The sequence below is a fragment of the Procambarus clarkii genome, chromosome 67 (assembly GCF_040958095.1).
Source record: "Procambarus clarkii isolate CNS0578487 chromosome 67, FALCON_Pclarkii_2.0, whole genome shotgun sequence".
Lineage (NCBI taxonomy): Eukaryota > Metazoa > Arthropoda > Malacostraca > Decapoda > Cambaridae > Procambarus > Procambarus clarkii.
Window position 1 is genome coordinate 29159551 of NC_091216.1, and position 18464 is coordinate 29178014.

At 38.8% G+C, this 18464-nt stretch overlaps 1 long non-coding RNA gene across 3 annotated transcripts in view; it reads right to left on the reverse strand.

Moving 5' to 3' along the window:
- Positions 1-11003: 11003 nt before the first annotated feature.
- The window catches only part of LOC138355475 (uncharacterized), a 406464-nt gene continuing 399003 nt past the window's right edge, over positions 11004-18464 (reverse strand). Inside the window, exon 4 of one of the 3 annotated variants that reach the window (XR_011223942.1) lies at positions 11004-11265. This is a non-coding gene — a long non-coding RNA (uncharacterized lncRNA). The remainder of the gene's footprint in view (positions 11266-18464) is intronic. The other 2 variants (XR_011223943.1, XR_011223944.1) reach the window with 2 other exon arrangements.

Below are 18464 nucleotides of genomic sequence, written 5' to 3' on the forward strand. Positions count from 1 at the left end.
ATATCTTAGACAGTTTATTTTCAAATTCTATGCCGTTTTATTTGTTCACATTATGAACACTATAACTTGTTATACTGTATCTCTCGATACTTGTTATCATCACGCCTGTGTGTGTGTGTGTATGTGTGTGTGTGTGTGTGTGTGTGTGTGTGTGTGTGTGTGTGTGTGTGTGTGTGTGTGTGTGTGTGTGTGTGTGTGTGTGTGTTTTATGGCTGAATTAGGGGGGTAGAAATAGCCTAAGCTACCCTATCCCTTTGAAATGTATTTTCTCGTCTCCATAAACATACTTGAACTTGAATGGTCGAATTCGGCGGCTATTGCGATATACTCCTTGCTGAAGCAGAGTATGTCTCATACCCAGCCATCGATAGTAAAAGAAGGTGCGTTTTCGCCAGTAGGATAAAGAGAAGGATAAAGAGGAGAAGAAGGAAGGAGGAGGAGAAAGAGGAGAAGAGAGTTACCAGCGCTGGCAAGGTCCGAGGCAGGATGGCAAATCGAGTATCCAGCACCAACCAATCAGATCGCCGGAGCAGTACCTTTTCAGAAGGACTTCAGCGAGCAGACAATGAACGGGGGATGAATACAGCTGAAGATTACACACGCCAATGTTGCATATTCTCGCCGGCCAATTACAAGCCCAGCTTCGTGCTCATATGATTTCAGACAACAATGCAATTCATCTGCAACACATATCATTTAATTAATCAATTTCTGATGAAGTTTCCAAGCGGTATGATGATCCTTCCGTTCTTTATATATTTATTTTTGCGAAGCATATGTGATATTCTGTGTATACGCTAGTTAGACTTAAGCATGTTTGATACAGCAGTTAGTAGCATCTATCAAAGAGAATTTATCATTGTATATATATATATATATATATATATATATATATATATATATATATATATATATATATATATATATATATATATATATATATATATATATACTTCTCCGAGGCTATGGGTCCCTACAATTGCATCAGAGGTAGTACCCCTATATATATATATATATATATATATATTAGTGTATTTTGGTAGCAGTCTTTCCTGTAGACATATTTTATTAAATATGACCGAAAAAGTAAGATTAATAATTCTAACACGAATTTTCTCAATCTTTCGTACATTATGCTTCACTGTTGGAGGTAAATCAAAAATCACTTCTCCAAAATTCATTTTTATTTCTAGTCTGACGCGACACGGGCGCGTTTCGTAAAACTTATTACATTTTCAAAGACTTCACAAATACACAACTGATTAGAACTTGCGTTTCCCTGATTTTATATCTACATTTGAGTGAGGTGGGAAGGGTGATGTGGCATTACATTTGAGTGAGGTGGGAAGGATGATGTGGCATTAGAGGATATTAATAGGGTATTAAAAGTATCAACACAAGACAGAACACGAAACAATGGATATTGAATAGAAGTGTTTGTAGAAAGCCTATTGGTCCATATTTCTTGATGCTTCTATATTGGAGCGGAGTCTTGAGGTGGGTAGAATATAGTTGTGCAATAATTGGCTGTTGATTGCTGGTGTTGACTTCTTGATGTGTAGTGCCTCGCAAACGTCAAGCCGCCTGCTATCGCTGTATCTATCGATGATTTCTGTGTTGTTTACTAGGATTTCTCTGGCAATGGTTTGGTTATGGGAAGAGATTATATGTTCCTTAATGGAGCCCTGTTGTTTATGCATCGTTAAACGCCTAGAAAGAGATGTTGTTGTCTTGCCTATATACTGGGTTTTTTGGAGCTTACAGTCCCCAAGTGGGCATTTGAAGGCATAGACGACGTTAGTCTCTTTTAAAGCGTTCTGTTTCGTGTCTGGAGAGTTTCTCATGAGTAGGCTGGCCGTTTTTCTGGTTTTATAGTAAATCGTCAGTTGTATCCTCTGATTTTTGTCTGTAGGGATAACGTTTCTATTAACAATATCTTTCAGGACCCTTTCCTCTGTTTTATGAGCTGTGGAAAAGAAGTTCCTGTAAAATAGTCTAATAGGGGGTATAGGGTATAGGTGAAGAGACAACTAACACAACACCTATACCCCCTATTAGACTATTTTACAGGAACTTCTTTTCCACAGCTCATAAAACAGAGGAAAGGGTCCTGAAAGATATTGTTAATAGAAACGTTATCCCTACAGACAAAAATCAGAGGATACAACTGACGATTTACTATAAAACCAGAAAAACGGCCAGCCTACTCATGAGAAACTCTCCAGACACGAAACAGAACGCTTTAAAAGAGACTAACGTCGTCTATGCCTTCAAATGCCCACTTGGGGACTGTAAGCTCCAAAAAACCCAGTATATAGGCAAGACAACAACATCTCTTTCTAGGCGTTTAACGATGCATAAACAACAGGGCTCCATTAAGGAACATATAATCTCTTCCCATAACCAAACCATTGCCAGAGAAATCCTAGTAAACAACACAGAAATCATCGATAGATACAGCGATAGCAGGCGGCTTGACGTTTGCGAGGCACTACACATCAAGAAGTCAACACCAGCAATCAACAGCCAATTATTGCACAACTATATTCTACCCACCTCAAGACTCCGCTCCAATATAGAAGCATCAAGAAATATGGACCAATAGGCTTTCTACAAACACTTCTATTCAATATCCATTGTTTCGTGTTCTGTCTTGTGTTGATACTTTTAATACCCTATTAATATCCTCTAATGCCACATCATCCTTCCCACCTCACTCAAATGTAATGCCACATCACCCTTCCCACCTCACTCAAATGTAGATATAAAATCAGGGAAACGCAAGTTCTAATCAGTTGTGTATTTGTGAAGTCTTTGAAAATGTAATAAGTTTTACGAAACGCGCCCGTGTCGCGTCAGACTAGAAATAAAAATGAATTTTGGAGAAGTGATTTTTGATTTACCTCCAACAGTGAAGCATAATGTACGAAAGATTGAGAAAATTCGTGTTAGAATTATTAATCTTACTTTTTCGGTCATATTTAATATAATATATATATATATATATATATATATATATATATATATATATATATATATATATATATATATATAAAGCTATTGTTTAAACTAAAGGGAATTGTAAACAAATTTATGCTATACATTTAATGGGATTAAATTTATATTTTTAAGTTGAAAATAGGTTTAAGAAAATGTTATCAGGCTCGACAAATAAAACAAATTTGTATTGTAAACTTAAGTGTAAGATATTTATAAGAATATTTATGGTAAAATATTAAACCCACCAAGAAGTTTGTATTAAGAATATTTACTGTTAAATTTACTTATATGAGAAATAACAGTTATTATTTGGAAATATGTCACATTAGTAGAAAAAAAAGCAGTTACAAGAAAATGAAAGATAAATCATGTTACCAGATATTTTTTGTAATGTCTAAGAATTACATAATAATATTAAGATCAGTGAAAAACCAAACATTCAGTAGAAATAACATGCCGATAACTTTGATCACTAGAAAGAACGGAGCCTCTAATAAACTTCATTATGTACAGATACAAAATTGCGAGAAGTCTAATATGTTATGACACTGCAAAGTCAGTCCTTTAATGTACTCAGTTCGACTTTGATATGATAAAAATCTACCAATTTACTCTCATGCATTGGAACTCATTACTGTGAGCAATTGTACCTCCTGTGTACAATCGATCTATTTTTCCTCTTATTTCTGGCCACCTAGATTGCCAGCCAACCAGAAGCAATCAGCTGTCATTGATTATCATATTCTGATGGCAAAAACCGTGCGTAACTTTTATGTGGCTCTGAGCGGACAAGGTCAGGTGGAAAAATGAAAAAAAATTAACCATTGCCAAAAACGAATCATTTTTTTTTTTTAAGATGTGTGACTTGACCAATAAGACTAATTGGTCTGTGAATAAACATTTGGGCGGGGCACGTATGTCTGGTTATCTGTCTGTATCTATGTCTCTGTCTCACTATGTGGTAAGATATTCTGTCTGTGGTCTTAGTTATATATTGTTTGGCTAGATATCTGATTCTGTGTGCCTAGATATCTGACAGTCTGTGTGCCTAGATATCTGTCAGTTTGTGTGCCTAGATATCTGTCAGTCTGTGTGCCTAGATATCTGTCAGTTTGTGTGCCTAGATATCTGTCAGTTTGTGTGCCTAGATATCTGTCAGTCTGTGTGTCTAGATATCTGTCAGTCTGTGTGCCTAGATATCTGTCAGTGTGTGTGCCTAGATATCTGTCAGTCTGTGTGCCTAGATATCTGACAGTCTGTGTGCCTAGATATCTGTCAGTCTATGTAGCTAAATATATATGAGATATGTGCATAGTCTCATATATACATACACATAAGACTATGTACTATCAAACTGTATGCCTGGATATAAATATATCAGCCTTTGTGCCTATATATCTAACAACCTACGTACCGCGATATTTATCAGTGCATGTGCCTCTATATATATATATATATATATATATATATATATATATATATATATATATATATATATATATATATATATATATATTATATATATATATATATATATATATATATATATATATATATATATATATATATATATATATATATATATATATATTATTTGTACTTCTGCTGTGTTCGTCGTGGATATCAGAGTTTCTCCAGCGAATAAGTAACCAATTTCCTTTTTTTACGTTGCAACATTGTGCTTCCGTCCTTGCTACCTTCTCCAGCACCCGCTGGTGCTACACGTTTACACAGACGTCAGTGGAAACGTGCTGTAAATTTGTCCTTGTTGGACATAAGCACCACGAGTGATGGTGGACGCACAATGCAGCTTTTCATTTTAAAACCCAGTTTACTAAAAACAACAACCAAAATATGTATTTGTTTTCACTTGAAGCCACGAGGGAAAAATATTAACAGGTATAAAAGCAGATGAAAAGAGGCAAAATGCAATAAAACAACAGATTTTCCACTTGTGGCGGCGACAACAGGTGTTATAAACGCAATAAAGTTCACAACTTGTCTTCACGAATTTTAGTAGAAAATTCGCTGAAATTTAGTGGTTAAGGAAGACTGAAAAGACATGATGGACTTTGCTGATAGCGCTTGTCACAGGGGCGCCTCGTTGGTAACACTTTTCAGCGGCAGCTGTCAGTAAGGCACTTGTCCTCCCTGGTAACAGCTGTCAGTGAGGCACTTGTCCTCCCTGGTAACAGCTGTCAGGATGAGCTAATTGTCCCCCCACTGTTAATACCTCACAACTACGGGCTCACCATAGCCCGTGCTGCTTGGAACTTTTTGTTCCAGGTAGCAAATCTTTAACAACAACAACAGAGTAAGGCCCTTGACCTTCCTTTTAACCTGTGTCATAGCAAGGCCCATGACCTTATTGTTAATATGGTTACATCAACATAAATTTGGAGCGAGCTGTCCAATATCTGATTTTCCTGACAGAAGACATTTACATGAAGACAGAAGACATTTTCAAGAGGAAACTAGATTTATTCCTCCAAGGAGTGCCGGACCAACCGGGCTGTGGTGGGTATGTGGGCCTGCGGGCCGCTCCAAGCAACAGCCTGGTGGACCAAACTCCCACAAGTCAAGCCTGGCCTCAGGCCGGGCTTGGGGAGTAGAAGAACTCCCAGAACCCCATCAACCAGGTATCAACCAGGTAACATTGCATGAGTCTCGCTCGTGTATCAGTCAGGTTTCGTAAGTAAACACCTCCTTGTATAGTTTGTGTGGTGCATACGTAAGAGCTGCGTCCGGTTGTGCGTATTCCCTGGTGAAATTCACAGTACCTGCCACTGTAAAGCACAGAAGCAATCAAAGGTGTATGGGACACAGGTCAGTGCAACCAATATAGACAAAGAACTCTGTTGACAAGAGCAAGGTCTTAATACTGTAAGACTTATGTGGAAGTCGTCATTAAGATGATGCACTGAGATTTGCACCGATAAAGAGGTTACAGAACCTGTCATATCTATTAAAACGTTTCTTCGCTAACACCTTTTCAATAGAACACACGACGAAGAAAACTGTTTTACAAGTCAGATAGAAAAATTGACTCCGATCAACACCGAGGAGAAGATACAGCTCACAGCACAATACAAGAGTAAGAAGATCACCATCTTCTTCATGACCAAATCAACTCACCTTACTGCAATATAATATGCAAACGATGAGTCATATGCAAACGATGAGTCACAATAATGGGCTTAAAGATATGAGACTAAACCACACACCAGAAAATGAGGAGACGACGACGACGTTTCGGTCCATCCTGGACCACTATTTAGTCGATTCCCGGCAAACACACACCAAAACTAAGACGTTGCTATGACGTTCGAACAAGTTTTAACCCTTCTTAACCAGTTTTAACAACCAATATAACAAGTTGTAACAACGTTCTAATACGTCATAAACATGTTAAGCCAAGATGTAACAACTTTATTACAAGTTGTAACAAGCGGAAAATAGACATAGTTACAGTTTGTGTTTCTAGGGAATTGTCGACTGTCAACTTATCAAGTCGACCATTTTCCCAATCGACTTGGTAATGATCCAGGACGAACCGAAAAGTCGTCTTTGTGAAAATGGTCGACTTGATAAGGTGACAGTCGACAATCGACTAGATAGTGGTCCAGGGTGGACCGAAACGTCGTCGTCTCCTTATCTACCACACACCTAACGTCTCGTAAGGTATGTGGCTTACTTATCAATGCAATATAATATATTTTTAACTACACATATTACCTTAGCATTGCCAGCAATTCTCTAGCAATCCTTCCAACACTATACATGCGTCATAGATGGCATATGTAGCTCTATATAATCTACTAGAAGAACTGAATCGAATACATTCACCGAAATTGAATAACGCCATTCAATTACATTCCTTTCCCTTACTGTTGCCTTTTCGTTATGAAACACCATCGTATGACAATCTTACGTAACCTTAAGACCTACCGGAGAGCGGCTGGTTCCACCCTAACATCTTCTGTCGTCTTGTATCGAACCAGAGTTGTAATTGCACCCATCCTTAGCTGGCTGACTGGCCTCACTTATTACAAGACTGTCGTTCAATCAATCCCCAAATGTCGAATAGCTGGGGATCGTTCTATGACTTCTTCCTCTTATCCAAGTTACTTGTTCTCATACCCCCAGCTCCTTGTCTTCTTACACCCAGCTCCTTGTCCTCAAATCCCAGTTCCTTGTCTTCATACCCCAGCTCCTTATCCTCATACCCCATCTCCTTGTCCTTATACCCCCAGTTCTTTATTCTCATATCCCAGCTCCTTGTCCTCATACCCTCAGCTCCTTATTCTTATATCCCAGTTCCTTGTCCTCATACCCCAGCTCCTTGTCCTCATACCCCAGCTCCTAGTCCTCTTACCCCAGCTCCTTGTCCTCATACCCCCAGCTCCTTGTCCTCATACCCCCAGCTCCTTGTCCTCATACCCCCAGCTCCTTGTCCTCATACCCCCAGCTCCTTGTCCTCATACCCCCAGCTCCTTGTCCTCATACCCCCAGCTCCTTGTCCTCATACCCTCAGCTCCTTATTCTCATACCCCAGCTCCTTGTCCACAACTTGCTTCCAAAAGCCATATAATCATACTGGCTTAACGCTCTCTCATAATTACCTCCTTCTTTTGTTTTTAAATTATTATTATTATTATTATTATTATTATTATTAATTACAGATCCCAGGTATTTAAACTGATGATCAACATCATTTTTCTCTGGCCCTATTTCACACGAGAGGCCTATTTCTTTTAGCCCTATTTCACTCGAGAGGCCTATTTCTTTTAGTCCTATTTCACACGAGGCCTATTTCTTTTAGCCCTATTTCAGGCGAGATTCCTTCTCTCACCCACAACCCCGTCCTCTCAACTACTACGTCTCATTTTGTACGCTATGGTCCCCCAACGTACAAATTTCAAGGTACTGTGAAAAGTAACGGATCACAAATAACCATGTTTATATGCAACAGTTGGTTAGGTTAAGTGGGTTGCGTGGGTTTGTACGTTTCTGGTTGGGTTAATACCTTGTATTTTGTACGTTGTGACTGTTTCTCCCACTCGCTAAATTACCCTCGGCTCTTCAGAGTGCTTCATAAATCTTGAGACATGTTCTGAACACTTGGAACAATGGAACGAATTGATGCAAATATCTTGAATTTGTTATTTCATTATTTTAATATATTCACTGAATGTGTTCAGTGGTAAATGAATGAATGTGTTCAGTGGTGAATGAATGAATGTGTTCAGTGGTGAATGAATGAATGTGTTCAGTGGTGAATGAATGAATGTGTTCAGTGGTGAATGAATGAATGTGTTCAGTGGTGAATGAATGAATGTGTTCAGTGGTGAATGAATGAATGTGTTCAGTGGTGAATGAATGAATGTGTTCAGTGGTGAATGAATGAATGTGTTCAACGAGTCAACCAGTATCTTAATTCATATTCACAAATTCAGACGAGTGATGGCGTCCCAGACTTATTGGGACTTGATTTCAAACTTATAAGACATGGTTCCAGTCTTCTGTGACATGGTTCCAGTCTTATGGGACATGGTTCCAGTCTTCTGGGACATGGTTCCAGTCTTCTGGGACATGGTTCCAGTCTTCTGGGACATGGTTCCAGTCTTCTGGGACATGGTTCCAGTCTTCTGGGACATGGTTCCAGTCTTCTGGGACATGGTTCCAGTCTTCTGGGACATGGTTCTTGATTGTATGGGCTAACATAGAATATAAGTTCTAGACCTAATGGGATATGGTTCCATACCTATAGAACCAAATCCTAATTACCTCTGGGAGGTTATTAAGGCCACCACAATTTAATTTAGTCATGGACTATGGCCATAGCTGTGAAAATATTTATTGTCCACAGGTAAGGTAAACTCTTAATGTATACTAAGAAGCTGAGTATACATCTCAAGTGTGTATTTCATTCTATCTCGCACTCAGATAAAATTTCCATATATTCATTCTATTTCTATTGTATTATAAAAGTTATAGTATAATTTGTCCACAAATATCTAATAAATTTGACGTTTTTTTCAGTCTAATCATCACTTGCACTACATCATGTGTATTTATGAATACTATTATGTATAAAATATTTTAAATATAATTGTTTATTTCTGTTACATCCTTTAAACACAACAACATCGTTCTTATGGACCATTCTCACTCTTCCATTCAAATCCCCCGTGACAATGATTTGTATATTGTGAAAATCTCACTCTCTAAACTACCCTAAATATTATATTTTGCATTTATTTATTGTCACAAAGATCATATTCAACAATCTCACCTACTTTAACTTTCATATTTGAGATGAACTCATAAGTTATGAACTCATCATGTTATGTGCCACAAAAGATATTCAGCGCCTGGGTATGGATTTTCCTCCAGAAAAGTTATTCAACACCATCAACAAATTTTCATCCACGAAAGTCATTGAGCGCCTTGTACCAATTCAATAAATTGTCTCTTTTTCTTCATTCCTTTCACTGTTGTTTCTATCATTTTTACCCAATTATAGGCGCCAAAAGAAAGCTATAAGACAAGACTAGACAGTCCATCGGAATGCTATGAAGGATGAACAACACAGTGTGGAAACAATATCATACAAATACGCGATGACGAGAGGTACAGAAGAGCCTTCACTAAGACGACCAACAACTCCAAATATGAGACCAGAAGCGCTACAAAGAATTTTCATTTTTCATTTCATTCATTTTTCTGAATACGTCAGATGACATGCTCTGACGTATTACGCATGATGTAATACGTCAGAGCATGTCACCTGCGGGCAAGTGACAAGTGGTTTTTGTCCATTGACTGAGACCCTCAAGGTGTACGCCTTCTGGGCACTCGAGAAGCAAATAAATGGCTAAGACAACTGAGCAAGCAGCCACTGGTCTACACAAATACACTTGAAGTAGTTTGATTACGAATTTGACGAGGGTTTGGGAGGGTCGACGGTGGTGATGTTAGGTATCGAGGTGTCGGGATATTGTCGGCGGCCCTTCCATATGGCCGCCGTGTTTCCTCCGACGCCGATTTTGACACCCGCACATTCCCGCCCGCTCTGCAATCCACCCGACTAACGCCTTGATACCGCTGTTTCCCGCCCGAACGCCCGCCCGCCCTCCGCCCCCCAAAAGCAGACTCTGTGGAGAGAACAGTGCTGTGTGGGTGTGAGGTAGCTATCCCACAGCATTAAGATACTTACACCATACTCTTAACCAACAACGGTCACAAGGTGAAATGATCTTCAGAAAAATACCTGAAAGATTAGACAAGTGGAACCTATCCACAACTATAAACTTAGACTGGATGGAACGGCTTTCATACAGGTCTACGAGCAGTTAAATATAACATATTCCAATATAGTCCATTAGTAGTTAGGGGAACCAAATCCCCCCTAACAGTCTATAGTATATAGATGTAACTTACTCCCAGGTAATCTACCAGCATTATATTTTCACGCCTCTCATTTAAGCCTGTCTTCCTGTAAGCTGCTTAAGAAGCTTACAGAGTACTCTAATAATACCAGATGTAAAATACAGCCCAAGTCTACCAATGCCCACGTAAAAGATGACACTGTAAACCCTCTATATCCAGCTGTAAACTCGACAGTACATCCAATGTAGTCTACCAGTATCCTGGTAGACTCAATATTGCTCTTAGTACTGACCATTGCGACCAGGTGAAGGGCGCTCAACACCCCATCAATAAACACCCAGGCAATGGACATTACCCATGACAGGGATGGGAGGGAGGGAGGGAGGGAGGGGGAAGGATAGTTCATCCCTCAGTCACTACCCATGGTACACAGTACGACCTTTATCCTGAGATATTACCCACGGTAGAGACCAAGATCTCTCCCTGAGACATTAACCCATGAAGGAGAAAGATTTATACCAATTTCTGGTTTCTTGGGATATGGGTACCGGGACACGGTTTATGATATCCTGGGATATGGGTACTGGGGCACGGTTTTTGATACCCTGGGATATGGGTACTGGCACACGGTTTTTGATACCCTGGGATATGGGTACCGGGATACGGTTTCATGTACTTTTCATTATATTCACCCTCCTATCATTCGAGAAAGGCCCGCCCGTATATCCTCGTTAGAAGTTATTAAAAATTGCAAATATTAAAGTTACTTTTCGCTGTATGGGTTCCCTTGGATACCGCTGCCATGCGCACTCGTGGAGGCATACTTGAAGTGATAAAACTCGCAGGGAGGTTGATCTGGTTCATCCATACCGTCTGTGGAAGAAGAAAATAAGAGCATCACTACATGAATTTTCCTGTTACACTTTCCTTACAATTATAACCAAGCAACGAGCATGTCTCCATAAATATATACATATGAAAACTAATATCGAAAATGACAGGTTTTCCTTAAATATTAGGCAGCGAAAATGCCTCAATAAATATGACATGTGAAACCCACTCATAAGGTAGGTGATGCTCAATGGTTAACTCATCTTTGTCAGGCTCACAGGTAAAAAAAAAGACTGAGCTGCATCAGGTGCATGATCAATCTACATTTAATGGGTGAAAGACAGCTTAGGAAAAAATATTGTGTGAAGAGGATAAGAGCTCCCCATATTTTTGCAAACCTATTGACGTAGGTTGCTGGTGTTTACCAATGGTTTGCTGATTTGCTCGACTGGTTTCGTCACGAGGGTGAGTTGATCTGTTTACAACGGATCAATACAACTAAAGAACAAGGAGAAATAGGACGACTTCGGCCGTATCAAAGTGATGTAGAATTTATTACGAGGGGACAAATGCATAACAAAATAAATTACAACAGCTGAAAATTATACTGGTGATGAAATTGTAAATGTTTGTTTTGTGGTTGTAATGTTTTTACTAGTGGTCGTAAGTTCTAGATATTTATTAAAATAGAAAGTTTGATAAACAATAAAAGACAATAATAAACAAACCAGTGCTTAAGAATATTACTTCAAATACGGTAACAGAATATATATATATATATATATATATATATATATATATATATATATATATATATATATATATATATATATATATATATATATATATATATATTCTATATTCTATAATATATATATATATATATATATTATATATTCTATATATGTGGAAACACCACATGTGCAAAATAGAGAAAGCTTAACGCGTTTTCGGCTTATTTCTCCTTCATCAGAGCAAAGTAGAATGAAGATGGAAACATTGATTGTTGATCAGACCTTTATACCCGCCAGGGCAGATCACCTGACCAACAAGAAAAGGCGAAGGAAAGAAAACATAAGAAAGAGGGTAACTGCAGAAGGCCTACTGATTCATACGAGGCCCTTATTAATATCCATAACTGGAAGATATATAAACGTGCCATACAGGTTAAATGAATGCTATATTGTATTAACGTGCTATATTGAGGCTTATATGGGGATCCAACTTGTACATACCCTATATTTTTGTGATAATTGTTGCATATATATATATATATATATATATATATATATATATATATATATATATATATATATATATATATATATATATATATATATATATATAATATATATATATACAAGGAATTAATATATATCACACACACAAGGAATATGTGTGTGATATATAGATATATATAATATATATATATATATATGTGTGTGTGTGTGTAAGTAAATATATTTTAAACAATGCTAAAAGTATTGCAAGACAGCGTCAGCGTGTAGAATGGCCTTGTTACACAGGCATGCCTGTTATTTTCTGCTCAAATGAAGACGAATGATCGTCAAGGATGAAACTAAAAATATATATATACAAAATATTGTACATCTCTCCGATGATCAAGTGAGCGGAAAAATATGGAAAACGACGAAGGAAAAAGATTTTAATTAATACTGTCTACAGACAAAAATGTGTCTGAAACACACACACACACACACACACACACACACACACACACACACACACACACACACACACCTAATTCTTCCCTGTGAAAATAAACATTTCCTTTAAAAATTCCAACAAGAAACAATAAATAAAATGAAAGCGTTTTTATTTGTCAAACATTCTCTAATGGTAAAAGAAGTAGTGAGGAAGACAATTGGATAAAATTCAGATGAATGTGAGAAGAGAATTAATAAATGAGACGAGAAACTCTCTGGCTCGTTGCCACACACAAGTAAGAGGGACGGGGGCAGTGCGTCGCTTGTCCGACTCCGTGATAACTTAGGCAATATTCTTTTCTTTTTTGACTGTGAAAAAAGACGAGCTGGTGCCGGCCATTTCCACTCAGACAAGTACTCGGTGTCGAGTTAAAACACACACACACACACACACACACACACACACACACACACACACACACACACACACACACGATGTATTTAATAATACATCTTTCTTCACCCTTCTGACGATGTATTATTAAAACCAATAAAGAATTTAACTAACCATCTAGTGAAATTGTGCTGAAAAAATTAACTATCAAGGTATAAATGATAGTTGAAAGTATAAATTTATTTTAAAGAAACTGAGAAAAAAAAGCCTTAACTAAGAACAAAAAATCGATTAAGTCTAAAGAATATGCAAAAGTTCAGATGATGTTTTAATTCATTTAAACTTTTATGTTGTGTTTGTTATTGTTGTTGTTGTCGTGGTTGTTACCGCGATATGGGGGACTTTTTTGGGTCAAAAGTAATGCATTGACTAATATTTTCCGTCAATTAATTTAAGCGATATTAAAAGCTGCAAGAATGTCTATTGTAGCACAATAGGCTTCATTAGACTGGTTACACACACACACACACACACTATCAGAGTAGTTAACAGTGGAATGCATTAGGTAGTGATGTGGTGGAGGCTGACTCCATACACAGTTTCAAATGTTGATATGATAGAGCCCAGTAGGCTCAGGAACCCGTGCACCAGTTAGTTGACAGTTGAGAGGCGGGACCAAAGAGCCAGAGCTCAACCCCCGCAAGCACAACTAGGTGAGTACACACACACACACATACACAAGATGTGTGTGTATGTGTGTTAGAAAGGCGGGGTCCAGGAGCTAATAACGCGATTCTGCAGGTACAAATAGTAGATGCACATACAACATGTTTTTGTTACACACACACACACACGCGCGCGCGCGCGCTTGTGAACACATGTATATGTTCCATGTATGTATGTGTTCTATGTATATGTGTTCTACGTATATGTGTTCACCCTCTCTACATATAATTGTAGAGAGGGTGAACAGTTCAGTGACAAAAAATTGAATTATAGAAACAAATTAAAGCAAAAGAGAGAGAGAGAGAGAGAGAGAGAGAGAGAGAGAGAGAGAGAGAGAGAGAGAGAGAGAGAGAGAGAGAGAGAGAGAGAGAGAGAGAGAGAGAGAGAGAGAGAGAGAGAGAGAGAGAGAGAGAGAGAGAGAGAGAGAGAGAGAGAGAGAGAGAGATGTTAGAAATAATATAGGTCTGTATGATTCCCTTTCTCTCTCTTTCTCTCTCTCTCTCTCTTCATTCATTGATTTCTCCACTGTAGCAACTTACTCCTCTCTCTCTCTACAGTGATATAAGAGAAGAACACACATACATGTGTTGGTAGGCGTGGGTGTTGGTGTCTGGTGTGATATGGGCGGGTATCGGGAGGGGGGAGGGAGTAGTGTAGCTAGGGTGCTGGGAGGAGTAGTGTGGCTGGGAGTCTGGGTGTTCACGGCCGTCAGACCAGGCCTTAGACAAGATGGTCGCCTGTGCTGCTGCCACACCGCCTACTCTCTCTCTCTCTCTCTCTCTCTCTCTCTCTCCTTCCGTGTCTGTCACTTTCTTATTATCTATTGTTTCTTGTGTCTTACACTTTATGCTGTCTTAAATGTCAAGGTGTTCATCTAGGAGGTGTATTGCTGAGTGCATGGAAGCTGAGAGTGTATCGCTGAGTGTATGGAAGCTGAGGGTGTATCGCTGAGTGTATGGAAGCAGAGAGTGTATTGCTGAGTGTATGGAAGCTGAGGGTGTATCGCTGAGTGTATGGAAGCTGAGAGTGTATCGCTGAGTGTATGGAAGCTGAGGGTGTATCGCTGAGTGTATGGAAGCTGAGAGTGTATCGCTGAGTGTATGGAAGCAGAGAGTGTATCGCTGAGTGTATGAAAGCAGAGAGTGTATCGCTGAGTGTATGGAAGCAGAGAGTGTACACCGCCACACGGTATAACTAATGCTCCTCAACCAATCACCGTATTGACTTATAAAACATTAAAATCCTTAAAAATTCTCTACACCATATCCGACAATTGGTGTTAATAATTCCATAGTCTACGGGTAAACCTCTCCGGTTTACAGAAACCCATTGCCGCCATCTGAACAACCTTCCAGCCGATCCAATGCCATTCTCGATATTAACACTGCAACGATTTATTGTGACAGACACGCCCATGCACGCCCACACACGCCCACACACCTGCCAGCCCAAAGTCTGCAAGCCCAAAATAGGCCCAAAACAGCAAGGCCAAAGTCTCGAGCGAGATAAAATAAATTATGAAATTCCATTTGAAATTTCGGAAGAGTCATTTCAGATTTCAAAATGGGGTCCCTTCAGCTTCTTGATTTTTGGCATCAAGTATTCATATTGCACACTTTCATGAGTTGAGGCTGAGGGCCGGGCGGTCCCTTATTGCTTGGTCATTATTATTGCTTGCATATTGCAAGCTTTTTTTTAATTCCTTCTTCGATTACAAATTTCTTTTTCTTACGGCATAGTCAGCGACTTTTATCCAGGTGCAAATGTTCCATAAATATATGTGCTTTCTGTCAGCTTTTGTAGTGTATATGTAATGATATGTATAAATATTTTAGCGTATGAATATATATATATATATATATATATATATATATATATATATATATATATATATATATATATATATATATATATATATATATAGTGGCCAATGGGTGGAGACCATTACATGCGGATACACACAGTGTATTCATATCACATGAGTGCAAAAAACGTGAGTAATATTGTGAGGGGAGTGTGTCCTGGGCCACCTTACACCTCAGCGACCACACACCCTTGTGAAGATCTCACACCACCACCCCTCTCTCACACACCACACACACACACACACACACACACCATGCACACCCATGCACATACACGTGCGCGCGCACGCGTACACACACATACACACACACACACACACACACACACACACACACACACACACACACACACACACACACACACACACACATAGCAGACGGGTGGAAACAGGCTAACATAGTTCCAATCTACAAAAGTGGCAGCAGGGAAGACCCCCTCAATTATAGACCTGTATCATTGACAAGTGTAATAGTGAAAGTATTGGAAAAACTAATCAAAACTAAATGGGTAGAACACCTAGAGAGAAATGATATAATATCAGACAGACAGTATGGTTTTCGATCTGGAAGATCCTGTGTATCGAATTTACTCAGTTTCTATGATCGAGCCACAGAGATATTACAGGAAAGAGATGGTTGGGTTGACTGCATCTATCTGGACCTAAAAAAGGCTTTCGACAGAGTTCCACATAAGAGGTTGTTCTGGAAACTGGAAAATATTGGAGGGGTGACAGGTAAGCTTCTATCATGGATGAAAAATTTTCTGACTGATAGAAAAATGAGGGCAGTAATCAGAGGCAATGTATCAGAATGGAGAAATGTCACAAGTGGAGTACCACAGGGTTCAGTTCTTGCACCAGTGATGTTTATTGTGTACATAAATGATCTACCAGTTGGTATACAGAATTATATGAACATGTTTGCTGATGATGCTAAGATAATAGGAAGGATAAGAAATTTAGATGACTGTCATGCCCTTCAAAAAGACCTGGACAAAATAAGTATATGGAGCACCACTTGGCAAATGGAATTTAATGTTAATAAATGTCATGTTATGGAATGTGGAATAGGAGAACATAGACCCCACACAACCTATATATTATGTGAGAAATCTTTAAAGAATTCTGATAAAGAAAGAGATCTAGGAGTGGTTCTAGATAGAAAACTATCACCTGAGGACCACATAAAGAATATTGTGCAAGGAGCCTATGCTATGCTTTCTAACTTCAGAATTGCATTTAAATACATGGATGGCGATATACTAAAGAAATTGTTCATGACTTTTGTTAGGCCAAAGCTAGAATATGCAGCTGTTGTGTGGTGCCCATATCTTAAGAAGCACATCAACAAACTGGAAAAGGTGCAAAGACATGCTACTAAGTGGCTCCCAGAACTGAAGGGCAAGAGCTACGAGGAGAGGTTAGAAGCATTAAATATGCCAAAACTAGAAGACAGAAGAAAAAGAGGTGATATGATCACTACATACAAAATAGTAACAGGAATTGACAAAATCGACAGGGAAGACTTCCTGAGACCTGGAACTTCAAGAACAAGAGGTCATAGATTTAAACTAGCTAAACACAGATGCCGAAGAAATATAAGAAAATTCACCTTCGCAAATAGAGTGGTAGACGGTTGGAACAAGTTAAGTGAGAAGGTGGTGGAGGCCAAGACCGTCAGTAGTTTCAAAGCGTTATATGACAAAGAGTGCTGGGAAGACGGGACACCACGAGCGTAGCTCTCATCCTGTAACTACACTTAGGTAATTACACTTAGGTAATTACATATATATATATATATATATATATATATATATATATATATATATATAATATATATATATATACTATTTGTGCCTGAAGGATTGAGCTATTAGCTGTTGGACCCCGCTTCTCTAACCATCGACTGAGTAATATTCTAATTCCCTACATATTTTACTATCATAGCTACTACATAATTCTCTCTCTCACAAAAACACACACATCTGCAGGAACGTCCCTGAGGCTCATTTGGGTACTCAGTTTCCACCTATGTCCCCTTGTTCGCGTACCATCCATGTTAAAATGTTTATCCTTTCAACCCTGTCAATTCGTCTGAGAATTTTGTAGGTAGTGATCATGTCTCCCCTTACTCTTCTGTCCTTCAGTGTCGTGAGGTGCATTTCTCGTAGCCTTTCCTCTAAATTCATGCCTCTTAGTTCTGGGATTAGCCTAGTTGCATACCTCTGAACTTTTTCCAGCTTCGTCTTGTGCTTGACAAGGTATGGGCTCCATGCTGGGGCCGCATACTCCAGGATTGGTCTTACATATGCGGAATACAAGTTTCTGAATGATTCCTTACACAGGTTCCTGAAGGCAGTTCTGATGTTAGCCAGTCTCGCATACGCCGCTGATGTTATTCTTTTTATGTGGGCTTCAGGAGACAGGTTTGGTGTGATAACATCTCCTAGATCTTTCTCTCTGTCCGTTTCATGAAGTACTTCATCTCCTATTCTGTATCCTATGTCTGGCCTCCTGTTTCCACCGCCTAGCTTCATTACCTTACATTTACTCGAGTTGAACTTTAGTAGCCATTTGTTGGACCATTCAT